At 38.5% G+C, this 15532-nt stretch overlaps 1 protein-coding gene across 6 annotated transcripts in view; it reads left to right on the top strand.

The window, feature by feature from the left end:
* The window catches only part of LOC105486013 (replication factor C subunit 3), a 701449-nt gene that overhangs the window by 135778 nt on the left and 550139 nt on the right, over positions 1 to 15532 (top strand). The gene's annotated exons all lie outside the window — the stretch shown is intronic.

Genomic DNA, 15532 nt, shown 5'->3' with positions numbered 1-15532 from the left:
ATTTTACTGGGTGTCCTGGATTTTTATTTGCTAAATCTGGCCACCCCACCTATTACACACATGGTCTCAAGGACCCCTGCCTGCTCGCCTGCTGTCATTTCTTCACGGACACATTTTTCTCCCTCTCCTCCTGCTTCACATCTGTGTATCATTCAGAACTCCTTCCATTTCCTCGGCAAACCCTCCGTTACTTCCCAATCTAATTTGGATGCTTCTCTGTGGTACTCTGGGCCCATGTCTAATAATTTACTTATACAAATCTACTGTAATTATTTATTTGTATTTTTCCCTGACTCACTAAACATTTCCTGAGGGCAGGAATCATGGCCTCTTCTTTTATCTATTTCTAGAAACAGAAATAGAATAACAGAGTGGCAGGCACATCATAGCTGTTCAATGTTGTTTGTTTGATGAATCAAATGATGTCATTTACTAGCTTTTGAAAGCACACAAAGAAAAACACAGGGGCAGAGGCCTAGGTTTCCAGGGTAAAGGAGAAGGTACCAGACATCAAAGCTAACTCATTTCTGGATGGCCATATTTATGGGACAATTAAGGGGACTGCAGTTAGGAGACAGGCTGCAGATACAAGAGGAACACTCAAGTCAGCACAGTCAGAAAGCCCACGGCCAGATATCAGTGACTAACATAGAGACCAGAGATTGGAAATAGTGCTTTGGAAGCCTTGCATCTCAGTAACCCCGTGGAAGAATAAGCCTTAGGATAACGTGAATTTGACAGTAAAGATTGATGACCTTGCTGACAAATAAAGGCTATACCATGAAATCTTTTCCTCTGTAAGAATTTTAGCAAAAGAGAAGGAATAGGACCATCTGGCCACACCTGTCTTAAAGAAACTGATCTCATCAGCAGTGGTCCCAAGAGGAGTCATGAACAGTGGCTTGGGAGTGTCGGGCAAGCTCTTCTTCTGGCTGTACAAAATGACAGCGTGGCCAGTGCCGGCAGCAAGAGCTTGCAGAGGCAGGTGGTAACTTTGATGTTTTCTCTGTAGGACCCTTTTCCCAAACTTCCTTTCCTTTTCCTAGACGGTTCATGCCGCTTCAAACCTTAATTTGAGAATTAACCAGAGCTACGAGGGGGGATATGTAAAGATAGATTTGATGTATGTAAAGGAAGATTTGATGGATTTACCAAAGAAAGGAGATGAAAAACACAGGCCATTAACATAGCAGTGCCTCAGGTTCCCAGCTCATCCTGTCTCCTTCACTTCTTCAGCAGCTTTCCCCTATTTTTCTGTTCTTTTCTCTCCTCTTGCTTCTTATCAACCTAACCCTCAGCCCCACACCCCAAGTGAATGACTTTTGGCTTAGTGAATGTTTAATAATGGATAAGCTACTGTCCTACACTTTTGGAATAAATGTTGAGAATCTGACAAATATTCACAACTTTTACAATATACTTCGGGGGTATATCCTAAGGAACCAATCAGAGGCCAAATATTTATGTTCACTGATGCGCATTACAATATTACAATCTGAGATGCTCATGCAGTAAAACACTATCCAACCATCAGAATAATATTTTCTGGGAGTATTTAATAACAGAGGGAAATGCTTGTGATTGCCATCATGAAAATCAAAATAAAAGACTCTAAGTTCCAAATACTGTTATGCATGTATGTATGTATGTATAGATACATACATAAGAGACAATGAAGCATTGAAGTTAGAAGCATGAGGCTTGGAGCTAGACTCTTTTAGTGACATTTTTACTGTTTTTTCAGTTGAGATTCTCTGAAAATTCACTGGGCATCAGGATGTCATTATAAAACCAGAGGAATAGAATTTGTCTAATAGAACGTTTTTGTGAATTTATATGAGAGATCCTTTGTCAAATGACTATTCTAGTCCCATCCACAGCAGGAATTCAATAAATGGTATATACATATATACATTTAAGATATTACTACCAAAAATATATGAAAATCTTATTACCACAGTTTACCACTAAGTAGTGGTATTACAGGTTTTTCAATTTATTCTCCATGTTTATTTTTAAGTTATGTATAGTAAATGTATACTACTTTTATAATTATAATTAAAATATTAACTTGACATAAAGTTTGCAACAGCTACGATATTCGTTTTGTTTTTGTCTTTATTTTCTTTTCTTGCTAGAGACAAGATAAAAAGATCTAGGGCTATTGCCAACAACATGCCAAGGTCAGATAGGAGACTCTGTGTGACCTAATATTTCCTGGCAGACATGAAGGCTCAGGATGGCTCTTGCCTGCTTAAGCAAAACCTTAATTCAGAAAACAGGTCTGTAGCAACTGTTTGTGTTATATTTATAAAACTTAAAACTACCTAAACAGTAAGATACTGTAGTTTCTGAGAATCACGCTCTGCAGTGAGGACACCAAATTAATTATCATTGATGAAAGACTGTAAGTGAGAGCAACTTAGAGACTCCAGACACACCTTTCCCTACTCACATGCCTGATTACAAACCTCGAAATGCTCTATAGACCAGTGTGCATTTACTTAGGGACATTTTAATTTTTGTTGTTGATATTTCCCCCATCCTCTGTTTCTATAATGGACTTCTGGGCTTCCCTGACTTGTCTGTATTCTTCTGTGTTCATGTCTCTGTGGAATGACAATTAATGAAGAGAAAGTGAATGTGTTATCACGGCCAACACTGAGATTGCAGGAAGAAAGATAGGAAAGCCACAGGAAAGATATGAAAAACTCACCAAAGAGGAAATAAACCACCCAAAATGAAAGGCAATTTTGTTTGTGAAATGTGACAAATGTGGTAATCTACTTTATTTATGATGGACTACATGTTAAAGTGTGCGGTGATGAAAAGGGCCGACTTCTGTCCCCTGGCCTCTTCCTTCAAGCTGGTCTTGACCATCATCATCATCCTTCAAATTATGAAATCGCTGCAGTAACTTTAGGGCTGTTTGCTCTGCTGCTGGCCTCGCTGTATGCAAATCAGCCCTTCTTCCGAGGCTCAACTGTGCTATGTCCATTACCCTAGTTACTGCTTACAATCTACATAATGTGACAAATCATGAAACATGAACGAGCAAAATGTGTGTTTATAAAGGAGGCAATACCTTTATTGTTTTCAGAGGAGATGACAGTATGTCTAGAGAGCTCATGAAAAATAGAAGAAATAGAAAATGCATATTCCAAAGCCTAGACTTTTTAAAAGCAATTATCAATCGTAAGTTATAATGCAAAGAATGCGATTCACAACAGTGGTTCTTCTGTGAGCCAGACGGGTGTGCATTCCATTCAGAAGTAGTGCATAGTCCCCAAACTTGCACCTCACTTGAGCCCTGGATCCCTAAATCATTCTGTTTTCGTCCAGAGTTTCATAAGGTTGATTTTGAAAACGTTCCCACGAGCTCTGGCTATGGGAATCACAGTGGGAAATAAACACCATAGCATCTTCCCCATCATCCCCATCTCCTCCGGAGACAAAACACATTTTCCCCAAAGTGCTAACTGGGCTGTCTGCCTCCAGCGTAGACAATCTTTTACATTGTTACCACAAAGTAGTTTTAGTTGCCTGGACCACGTCTCCAATTGAATGGCATGATGTTTTGGGTAAGGGTAGAGTAGTGGGTTGAATGGTGATCCCCAAAAATATAGGTCTATATCCACTTCTCTAGAAACTCTGAATGTCACTTTATTTGGAAAAAGGATATTTGCAAATATAATTAAGTTAAAGGTTTTCAGATAAGACCACTCTGGCTTATACAGTTGGTCTCTATATCCAATGAAATGTGTTATTTTAAGAAACACAAAGAGGACAGACAGACAATGGGGAGGCAGTGTAAACCTGGAGGCAGAGATTGGAGTCATATGGCCACAAGCCAAAGGATTCCACAGAAGCTGGAAAAATTGGAAGAGACAAGAAGCAATCTTCCCTAGAGTCTCTGGGAGAAGCCTGGCCCTGCTGACACCTTGAATTTGAACTTCTGGTCTCTGGAATTATGAGTCAGTTTCTCTAAGGCACCTACTTTAGGATAATTTGTCAAAGTTACTTCAGGAAACTCAGATAAGCAGGTTCTAGAGTTAGCAAACCAGTATTGTAGTTCCAAATTCGATATGACCTTGGGCAAGTTGATAAACCTCTCTACAGTCGCATCTGTAAGGTGAGGATGATAAAAATAATATAGTCATGAGCTATTCGGTCAATGACAAGGTGGTCCTATGAGATTGTAATACTGTATTTTTATTGCACCTTTTTATGTTTAGATACACAAATACCATTGCCAACAGTGTTCAGTACAGTAACATACTGTGCAGGTTTGTAGCCTAGGAGCTATAACAAATAGTATAGGTGTGTAGTAAGCTATCCTATGCAGCTTTGTGTAAGTATACCCAAGGACGTTCACACAAGGGCAAAATTGCCTTACAGTGCATTTTTGAGAAAGTATCTCTATCATTAAACAATGTAAGACTGTATGTTCCTCACATGGGTATTGTGAGATTTAAATAATATGTCTATATTATTATTATTATTATTATTATTATTATTATTGCATTTTTATAATGAAAAGGCCAAGGAAAGGGGTTTGCCTGAACAAGGGAAGACAGTCCTCTAAAGGTGTATTGGATCATCACCTCTTATCAGATAGAAACTATCTTCAGCATTTAAACAGTGGTTCTGTTTTAGCATGTACCTAGCACATTTTCAAACACCCTAGAGTCTGTTTTCTGTAAGCACCTGGACATGGCTTTGCAGGTATCCTTGACATATGGCCTCAACTTGACCCATTGAGTGGACTGACCTAGCTTCACCACTATCTCTTATATTCCGCATGCTCTTTAATGACATTGAATATTTATTTGTCTTTGCCTTATTTTCTTCATTCATTGGTAGCTTGCTCCTGAGTCTTAAATTACTTTGAAGTATATTACACATCCTTTGTATGCTCTATGGAATCTCGTTCATAGTAGGTCTATGATAACTGATTGGATAGTGAATGCCTCTGACCGGCATGTAAGGAGGAATCAAGTAGCTGTGACATATTCTGAGGACCTCCAAAGAACGACTTGCTACTGACTGGACCTCTCTCATCTTTTAGCATGTGAAGTTTTGCAAATACAATCCACTTTGTTCTGAATGTCCTGACACCCGCTTCAGAGCTCAAGATTCAGACTCCAGCCTGAATGTCATTTCCTGAGAAATTCCCTCCCTGACCCACTGTGCTGGTTAGGTCCACCTGCCAATCACATCCACAAAACCCTCTGCTTCTCCTTCAACACACTCATCTCCTCTGTAATGATCAGATGAACTCATGTCTTTCTCAGAGGACAACAAATTTGATGAATGGGGACCAGGGACGTTTATTTCCATCTGTATCCCTGCATCTGGTACCTATTTGTCATGTGTTTAATAAATATAACTGCCTGTGCCACCCTGCGATAAAATACTATAGTTGCTTCCTCTTCTTTAGCTTTGGTCTGCTATTTTCTCACAAATTTTTTTCTATGCACATTGGTTTGTCAGGGGGTAAAATGTCTGACATGTATATTATACTTTTGTTACATTCAAATTACAGCTTAGGAACGTAATGGACTCAATGAAAATACTACTTTTGGAAATGAGCACTTTGAGTTCTCAGTTTTCCTCTTCAATACTTTGTAACCCTACAGAGTGACATGAATTTCGATAGCATCAAGGATACAAGACCTCAATTTCCTGGACAAACCAACATGCAAGTAAATTATATTTTTTTTCCAGGAAAATTTCATAGAAAAATTGGAAAATGGCCAGGTGTGGTGGCTCATACCTGTAATCCCAGCACTTTGGGAGGTCAAGGCAGGTGTATCACTTGAGCTCAGGAGTTTAAGACCAGCCTGAGCAATATGGCGAAACCCCATCTCTACTAAAAATACAAAAAATTAGCTGGGTGTGGTGGTGCCGCTTGTGGTCCCAGTTACGCGGGAGGTTGAGGTGAGAGGATCACTTGAGCCCAGGAGATAGAGGTTGCAGTGAGCTGAGACCACGCCACTGCACTCCAGACTGGGTGACAAAAGTGAGACTCTACCTTAAAAAGTACAAAAATTTAAAAAAAAATTTAAAAAATGGAAAACATTAGGGATAAACTAAAGCTACCAAGTGTATTGGCATGGGGTAAAGACCTAATTAAGAGAAGCCAATGGAATTTTATTCTTTTCTAATACCCAGTTAGTATTTCCCATACTGTATTCTGCAGAGTGTCAGTCCTTGAGATGATCCAGGTAAAGGAGCTTAATGAGTAAGTTTGTTTAAGAAACACTGCTATCTATGATCTCTTCTGGAGAGTACAGTATATCTGAGTCCATTAAATGCTCTGCAGAATCCTACATTGAGACATTTTTCAACTTAGTTTAAACCAGCAATTCTTAAACTTGTATAAACAAGCAGTTCTCAAACTTATTTGACCACTAACCTTATTTTATTTTAAAAAGCAAATAATACTTATTGATACCTTAATTTTATTTAAAAAAAAACAAGTCATAACCATTGACATCCATAAAGCTCTTTGGAATACATTTTGAGAAATTCTTTACTAGGGTAAGGATGACTGAGATAAAAATGTGAATTTATAGAAAGACAAAGGTATAATGATTTTATTATCACCCATGAAGGGTTATCTTGAGTTGATCGTGCCCCTAACCACTACTTAGGGTCAACACCTTACTCCTCTAAAGCCAGCTCTAGTGCAATAGGCATTTACTCCTTTTTTTTTTTTTTTTTTTTTGGACGGAGTCTGGCTCTGTTGCCCAGGCTGCAGTGCAGTGGCGCAGTCTCAGCTCACCGCAACCTCTGCCTCCTGTGTTAAAGCAATTCTCCTGTCTCAGCCTCCCGAGTAGCTGGGATTACAGGTGTGCACCACTACACCAGCTAATTTTTGTATTTTTCGTAGAGATGAGGTTTCACCATGTTGGCCAGGTTGGTCTCAAACTTCTGACCTCAAGTGATCCTCCCACCTCAGCCTCCCACAGCGCCGGGATTACAGGTGTGCCACCATGCCTGGCCCAGCATTTACTCTTTACAAATGTAGTTAAGAACGTGGGGATAGGATGATAATTTAACTAAATGATCAGTGAGTAAGTTCACAGAATGAAGGACAGCCAGACTGTCCCAAAGCTTAGGTTGCCTTGTTTTTAGCCACAATCAAAAGTTTTTCTATGTGCTTTCCATGTATAAAGTACTTAATAATCAGTAGAAGAATCAGTATCCAACATTTTTGAAAAATGTTCTCAACTCCATGGAATGATCGTGCCGAGCAAACAGCAAAATTCAGAGAGGACACTTTGTAAATTATAAAGTGCTTGACTAAGCACTTTGCCAGTATATTCAGTGCAACCTTTTCAGAAAGAAGATTGTCATCAATATCCTTGAAATCGCCTCTTATGTTGTCTTGGAAGTTCTGGTTATTAGAGAGAAGAGACACAGAACAAGGCTCTGAAGCTTTATCTTGACAAATTGACTGCATGGCAGCTTGTTCACAGGAGCTGAGATTTCATCTGAATACTAATGCCGGCATTGTGTTGACTTTACCAGGTCAAGCTCAAACACTCCAGCTCACAGTTCACCCACCGTACAAATTTTCTTCATTACTGCCATGTCCTCACATTTTAAAAGTCTGCCTTGCAAGAAATTACACACGTTTGAACACTGTCAACAAATGAGATCTGACAAGTAAACATTTTGCAGCAATGGGTTTTGAAATCTGGACTTTAATTGCTTTCAACTCCTGATGATATTGTATCACAGATTCTTCACATGCTGGATTTAAAGTGTCCTTCCTTTTTGAAAAGCCACAGGGAATCAATAAGGAGTAAGAATTTTTAACAAGCTGCAGCACCTCAAAGCTAAAGCAATTAGTTCACGAAGCTTGACACGCCACCCTTTGAAGGTGAACCTTGGAAACTTTGAGACAGGAGAGTGGAAGAAAGTCTGTTTCACCAGCAATTTTCCTACAGAAACTGGGAGCCTATGCACCTTGTTTGTTGCTGCCAAAGAATCGTCTAAATAAGCATTTTCACCAGCCGGCACTCAGGAAAACCCCAGAGTCCTCTGAACACACAAAGCCCTCTTAGGACACATGTGTGACTATTTCCAAGGCAGTTACAATAAAATCAAAGTGGCACCATTTGTTACAGATTCAAGGTCTCTTAATACAGCCTACATTTACACAGTGGAAATGGAGGGCTGAGAATGATGTCCTCAAGTAGAAGAGCACAATAGAAAGATTCGACCTGAAAGTCAGAAGACTTGCGTCTTAGTCCAAATTCTATTTGTTCTGTTTTTTATTGGTGGTGGGAGATTAACTTCTTCAGCCCTCGGTTTCTTCTCCTGTAAAATAGAATAAATTATATGCCCTGTCCAACCTACTTCACAAAGATGTAACTAGAGAAATTATATGTGAGCGTGTTTCTGATATTATCAGTCTTTTTATGTAAGCTATTCCAAAGATATTAAATGGCTACTTATTGTCAGGTTTTTTTTTTTGCCTTCAACTTTTATTTTATGTTCCAGGGTACATGTACAGGATGTGCAGGTTTGTTACGTAGATAAACATGTGCCATGGTTGTTTGCTGCGCAGATCATACCGTAACCTAGGTATTAAGCCCAGCATCCATTAGCCATTCTTCCTGATGCTCTTTCTCCTCCCACCCTCCACCCTCCACCCTCCAACAGGCCCCAGTGTGTGTTGTTCCCCCTAAATGTTCATGTGTTCTCATCATTCACTATCATGTATAAGTGAGAACATGTGGTGTTTGGTTTTCTTTTCCTGTGTTAGTTTGCTGAGAATGATGCCTTCCAGTTCCAACCATGTACTTGCAAAGGCCATGATCTCATTCCTTTTTATGGCTTCATAGTATTCCATGGTATATATGTACCATATTTTCTTAGTCCAGTCTATCATTGATGGGCATTTGGGTCGATTCCATGTCTTTGCTATTGTGAATAATGCTGCAATGAACATACACATGCATGTATTTTTATAACAGAATGCTTCATATTCCTTTGGGTATATACCCAGTAATGGGATTGTTGGACCAAATGGTGTTTCTGCTTCTAAATCTTTGAGGAACCAGCTGTGTGATCATATTTTATAAAGTGTAAAATACCGTCTTAGTTTGATTTCCCCAAAAAACAGATGCTGAGACAAGAATTTGAGTGCAATAGTTCACTTGGAAAATAATTCCAGGAAACACCAGTAGGGGAAAGGGAAAAGAGGCAGTACCAGACATAATATCAAATAAATTCTCACTGTTTGCAACTGACTTTTGGGTTGGAACTCTGGGAAGCGACATAGGACACATACCCCAGGGTTCTCTCACTGTTGGTCCTGCTGAGAGCATACACACAAACTCTCTTCAGCCATTGAGAAGGGTCTTCTGGGTGAGTGGAAGTTAATACTTGACACTTCAGCCTACTACGTGCAGAGACTGATTGGGTTCAGAAAAAGTCAGAGAAAGCTGCTAGCCAAAGAGATGTCAGTCCTGGGAGTTGGAAGGGACTTGGTGTGCACTTAAATGGCAACAGCCAGGTGGGTATGAGCCAAACCTTGACAGCTCTGAGATAGAATCCAGGCTTTCTGGAACCTACTAAGATGATCTTTCCCCTTTTTTATTAAAAAAAAAAAAATATATATATATAGAATAGAACAGCGAAAATATAACAAATATCAATTATGCAGAATTAACAAAGTTGATATATTTGTTAAGTTTCTTTTAAATATATTTTAAGAAAACAAAAGAAAAAGCCTTCAGACCAACTGAACTCTTCTTTGTGATCCTTTCAGTCCTTTTATCTTCTCTTACTTCAGAATTGGAACTGCTATTATGAATTGGATGACAATTTTTACCTTTGAGTTTTATAAAAGTTTTGGCAAAAAAGTTTCTATAACCAACTTATACTGCTTTTCTGTTTGTTTTACAAATTAATGGGAATAAAATAAATGGTGTGCATCGTTCTGAATACTTGTAACTTTCACTCAAGATTATTTTTGAGGCTGGGTGCAGTGGCTCATGCCTGTAATCCCAGCACTTTGGGAGGCTGAGGTGGGCAGATTACGAGGTCAGGAGATCGAGACCATGCTGGCTAACATGGTGAAACCCTGTCTCTACTAAAAATACAAAAAAAAAAAAAAAAAAAATTAGCTGGGCATGGTGGTGGGCGCCTGTAGTCCTAGCTACTCCAGAGTCTGAGGCATGAGAATGGTATGAACCCCGGAGGCGGAGCTTGCAGTGAGCCGAGATTGTGCCACTGCACTCCAGCCTGGGGTACAGAGGAAGACTCCGTCCAAAAAAAAAAAGAAAAAAAAAGATTATTTTTGAAATCTGTTCATGCAGAAACATTTATCTTCAATTGTTCTACAGCAAGAGTCAGCAAACATTTTCTGTAAAGGGCCAGATCATAAATATTTTAGGCTTTGTGAGCTACATAGTCTCTGTCACAACTACTCAGCTCTGCCGTTACAGCATAAAAGCAGCCATAGGCTATAAGGTGAATGAAGAAGCATGTTTGTCTTCTAATAAAACTTTATTGACAAAAACAGTCAGTGAGCTGTAGTTCTCCTCCGCAGTATTTCATCACAAGAACATAGCATGGTGTATTTATCTATTTCTCAGCAGCTGGCCATTTAGATCATTTCTAATATTTTGCAATTATAAATAATGATTCAATAAATATATATGTCTTTTTAATAGTTATGTAAGAATTTCTCTTGGTGTTTACTTAAAAAATGGCATTCCTGGCCAGGTGCAGTGGCTCATACATGTAATCCCAGTACTTTGGGAGATCGAGGCGGGTGGATCACTTGAGGTCAGGAGTTCGAGAACAGCCTGACCAACACGGCACAACCCCATCTCTAATAAAAGTACAAAAAAATTAGCTGGGCGTGGTGGTGTGCACCTGTAGTCCTAGCTACTCTGGAGGCTGAGGCAAGAGAATCGCTTGAAGCTGGGCAATGGAGGTTGGCAGTGAGCCGAGATCGCACCACTGCACTCCAGCCTGGGCGACAGAGCGAGACTATTTTCTCACTAATAATCAGAGAAATGCAAAATAAAATGGTAATACTTACTGATGTAGCCAACTTTTTCAATTTGTTCTATAAATTATGTTTTTGAACTTTTTTTCCAAAATCCTCAAGATAGTATAAAATATTCAAATCTTAGTTTACCTTTATTACAGTCCCTTCTTGGGGTCTATGTTTATGCGCAGAGTCCAACTACAGCTCCTCCTTTGTCTCTGGGCCCACAACCTCCACTTCCAGCCCTGGGAGGGTGCTGAAATCCAACTGTCTTCAGTGTATGTTCAGTCCTCAAAGACAGGCAACTCCACTTCTAGACTGGAGTTCCTTTCTCATGTTTAGCACCTGAAGATTCCTCTTTCTTACTATTAAGTTTGACTATATGTTTTTTGTTCTATTTTACCAAGTATGTTTATCTTTTGGAGTAGGAACGGGAGCTTTTCATTTCTGCTTGGGTCTACCAGATGTTTGCAATCCCTGTCACAATCTATTCACATTGTGCCTCTCCAAATGGACACCAAACTCTGTACCTGCAAGATTCATAATAAAATTGGTAGCCTGGAAATTAGCTAGCAATATGAGCTCTACTTAGTACCACATTATGGCCTGTTAAGCCTAAATTGTGAACTTCTTGAGGGAAGGGACAATACATTATATATCATTTTATCTCCAGCGTCTATCACAGTGTATTAGATGCTAATATATTATGTATATAATACAATAATATGACATTGTCATAGGTACTTGGTCAATGTAAACATAAAGAGTGCATGACATAGAAAAATGTCAAGAGGCTTTATGGGGCCTACCTTGAAGAATGGCGTAAGAATTGTCCACAGTGATTTCTGGACTGGATACTAAGAATAAATTTACTTAATATTATTCATTTAGTGCCTATTGTGAGTAAAATCCATCTCAGCTTTGAAGGATGTTATAGAAAATAACACAAATTATTTTGCTCTGCAAAAGCCATAGACTCCTTGCTATCTCATAGAAGAGCAAAGATAACACATATGAAACATTGCAGAGTGTGTGTGTGTGTGTGAGTGTGTATCTATACATAGGTAATAGACGACAGTAATGGTTAAACTGCAAGTTCTACAAGAGTTTAGGAATTTGAGAGATCCCTATGGAAAGACATTTTAAAGGAGGAGAGATTTGGTCAGATTTTTCCCAGAATGGCAGCATTTGGATAGCTCACCAGAGAGAGCATTCCTGGCAGAGGGAACAGTACATGGCTAAAGCTCAGCAGATAAAAAACAGTGCAGTGTCATGGAGGTGATTTATTTCTGCCTCCATTGAAACTGCTGAATATTACCCAGTCTCCTCTACTTTTGCAGCCACGTCTGGAAAGGGAGATAGTATAGCATACGTAGGAACAAGTGAGGCTTATAAACACATTTTGTGGGAGACACTGAAAGGAGAGGTGAAGACTGCATCTCATAGGGTGTAGTACCTGGTGACTCTAAAAGTCATTTTCTTTTTTTGGCAGGGAGGGTTGAGAAACTTTACTATATCTGATAAAGAATATACACATAACTTAAAGAGTGCAATTTAAATCCATTGTTTCAAGAAAATATCATAAATTATTTCTTGGTCATTTGCCTGAAGAGGGATTTTCTTAACACACACACACATATCCAATGTTTTTTAAAAGCACAGAAAAATATGACTATAAAATTGAAAGTTTATGAAGTTTATGCCAAAAGACATTACAAAGTTAAAAGATATAAGCAGACTAGAAGAAAATATTTACAATACATACAATAGAGGAATGACATCCAACATATATAAATAATTTTTACTAAACAAAACAATAACTCAACTTAAAAAATAATTGAATGGCTGGAATATACAATTTACAGAAGATAAAATATAAAAATTGAGGTTTAGCTCAATAGTGATCAAGGAAATTCGAATTAAAGAAGATACCATTTCACCTATCAGATTAGGAAAATGTTGAGTATGATGATATTAAATATTGGGTTAAGAATTTTGTATAAAAGTCATTTTCAACCTTCCTCCTCCTCCTCCTCCTCCTCCTCCTCCTTCTTCTTCCTCCTCTTCTTCTTCCTCCTCCTCTTCTTCTTCTTTTGACAGAGCCTCACTCTGTTGCCCAGGCTGGAGTGCAGTGGTGCAATCTCAGCTCATGGCAACCTCTACTTCCCTGGTTCAAGCGATTCTCCTGCCTCAGCAGGAGTAGCTGGGATTACAGGAATGTGCCATCACGACTGGCTAATTTTTGTATTTTTAGTAGAGATGGGGTTTTATCATGTTGGCCAGGCTGGTCTGCAACTCCTGACATCAGGTTACCTGCAACCTCTCTTTTTGTGTCTAGGCTGTATCCCAGTAGAAGACTAAAAGGCGCCTCTGATTATCTCTCTAGCATAGTAATTCTGGAAATTGAGATCTGTATTTTGTTTTCCCATAGGCCGTATGCACCAAGGGCGGAGATACAGGACTGGCAGTAACAGTGGGTACTAATAAGAGTGCAGAGGCTAATACACACATGGCTAGTAAGAGTGCAGAGACTGAGGGTATCTGAAGAAGACACTGATTTTTGGCCAAGGTCTGGTGAATTTGCACCCTTGGCTGTAGAAATCATCCTGGCAGCAGAACAAGCTTCAAATCTTTGATTTGGGGGAAACAATCATGAAAGTGCCTAGAAAATAAGTGAGCATATGATATGCTTCTTTTTTCTTTTTATTTACTTGACTTAAGGCAAACTGCTGTGGTAATAAAGAACATTGTTTTCCACTTGCTCATCTCCAGTCTAATGTTGATTGTATGTAGACACACTGCCCCGGCTCTCACAAGTAGCTCATAAGCAATCACATCTTTGTGCATTTGGGGCCCAGACTGCTGTTTTTTCCTGCTGCTAAACAACTCTATTTCCTTCCCTAACCTCTACCTCTTCTCCAGCATGGAATGATGGTCCCTGAGTCTTTATTTTTGTCGTGAATAAAGGTACTCACGATTCTTACCTGACTATATTTTCTAACTTTACAAAATAAGAGAATAGTGACCACCTCAAGTACATCTGGGAACAATTCTCCAAATTTTAAGAGAGTAAGAATATGCAGTGTCAATTAGTGGAAAACTATACAAATTATTTGATTTATCAGAGTAGATTTTAAAAATGAAAAAGGCTCAGACTAATTAAAAAATGAGCAAAAATGTAGACACTGTACTGAAGAAGAAATAAAGATGCCAAATAAACATATAAAAATGTTCCCCTTTATTTATCATTTGCATATTTCAAATTAAAACAACAATGAGATAGCACTATGTACCTTTTAGAATGGTTAAAATTAAAACAACAGCAACAACAACAAAACCCTGACAAAACTAATTGCTGGCAATTAGGTGGAACAAGAGGAACTCTCATTCATTGCTAGTGTAAATGAGAAGTGGTACAGCCACTTTGGAACACAGTTTGGCAGTTTCTTGTAAAGCTATACATTGTCTTACCATATCATCCAGCAATATAATGCTACTAGGTATTTACTTAACTGATTTGAAAACCTAAAAACCTCGTATAAGTGATTATAGCAACTTCATTTATAATCACCTCAAACTGAAAGTAACCAAGACATCCTTCAAAGGTGAATTGATGAAAAAACTGTGGTATGCTCATATAGTGGAAACTAATCAAGAATGCAAAGACTGAACTATCAAAACTGCCAAGGCAAGGATGGATCTTAAATTAATATTGCTAAGTGAAAGAAGCTAGTCTAAAAAGGCTACATAGTATATGATTCCAATTACATGACCATATGGAAGAGGCAGAATTATGGAGATGGTAAACGGATGAGTGTTTTCCAGAAGTTCCACAGGGGAAAGAAAAGCTTTGACTACATGATCATAAATAATTTTTTAGACTGGTAGAACTATTCCATATAATACTGTAATGGTAGATACTTGCTACAATGTATTTGTCAAAACCCATATAACTTTACAGCAAAAAAGTAATTTATGCAAATCTTTAAACATCTCTTAAGAGGTCTGGAAATCCCAGAATGACACAAATAGGAACATTATTATTATTTTTTAAATAGAAGCACATCACATGCTATACAATTTATCACCTCAGTTTATCTACTTCAAGAAGTCCTGATTTTCTTTTTTCTGTAGGGAACAATTTGTAACCAAAGAGCTTTTATTTAGTCAGCCAAGCAATAATAATGAAAGGAAACAATAAATGAATTCACCCTGCTACTAAAAGAAAGGTCGATCTTGTATATGATAAATGGTCATTCATAAAATTCCCTACTCAATCTTCAGAATTTTAATCAAATTGTGGAAGTGGAGGCAAGAGAAAAAGATGATTTTTGTCCCATTTATCAAAGCTATGTTCAGAAGGAAACAATAAGCAGCGGCCATTTGGGAGTAATGCTGGACAGGCAGAGGTCGAAAGCAGGGAGAGAAAGAGATGATGTTTTAAAAAGTCAGATGCTTTCATTTTAATGGTCATTTTTTATTGGCAAGACCACTGTGGTCTTTCTACCAGACTGT

This window comes from Macaca nemestrina, chromosome 16 (genome assembly GCF_043159975.1).
Source record: "Macaca nemestrina isolate mMacNem1 chromosome 16, mMacNem.hap1, whole genome shotgun sequence".
In the NCBI taxonomy this organism is placed as follows: domain Eukaryota; kingdom Metazoa; phylum Chordata; class Mammalia; order Primates; family Cercopithecidae; genus Macaca; species Macaca nemestrina.
This window is presented reverse-complemented; position numbering and strand designations above follow the sequence as displayed.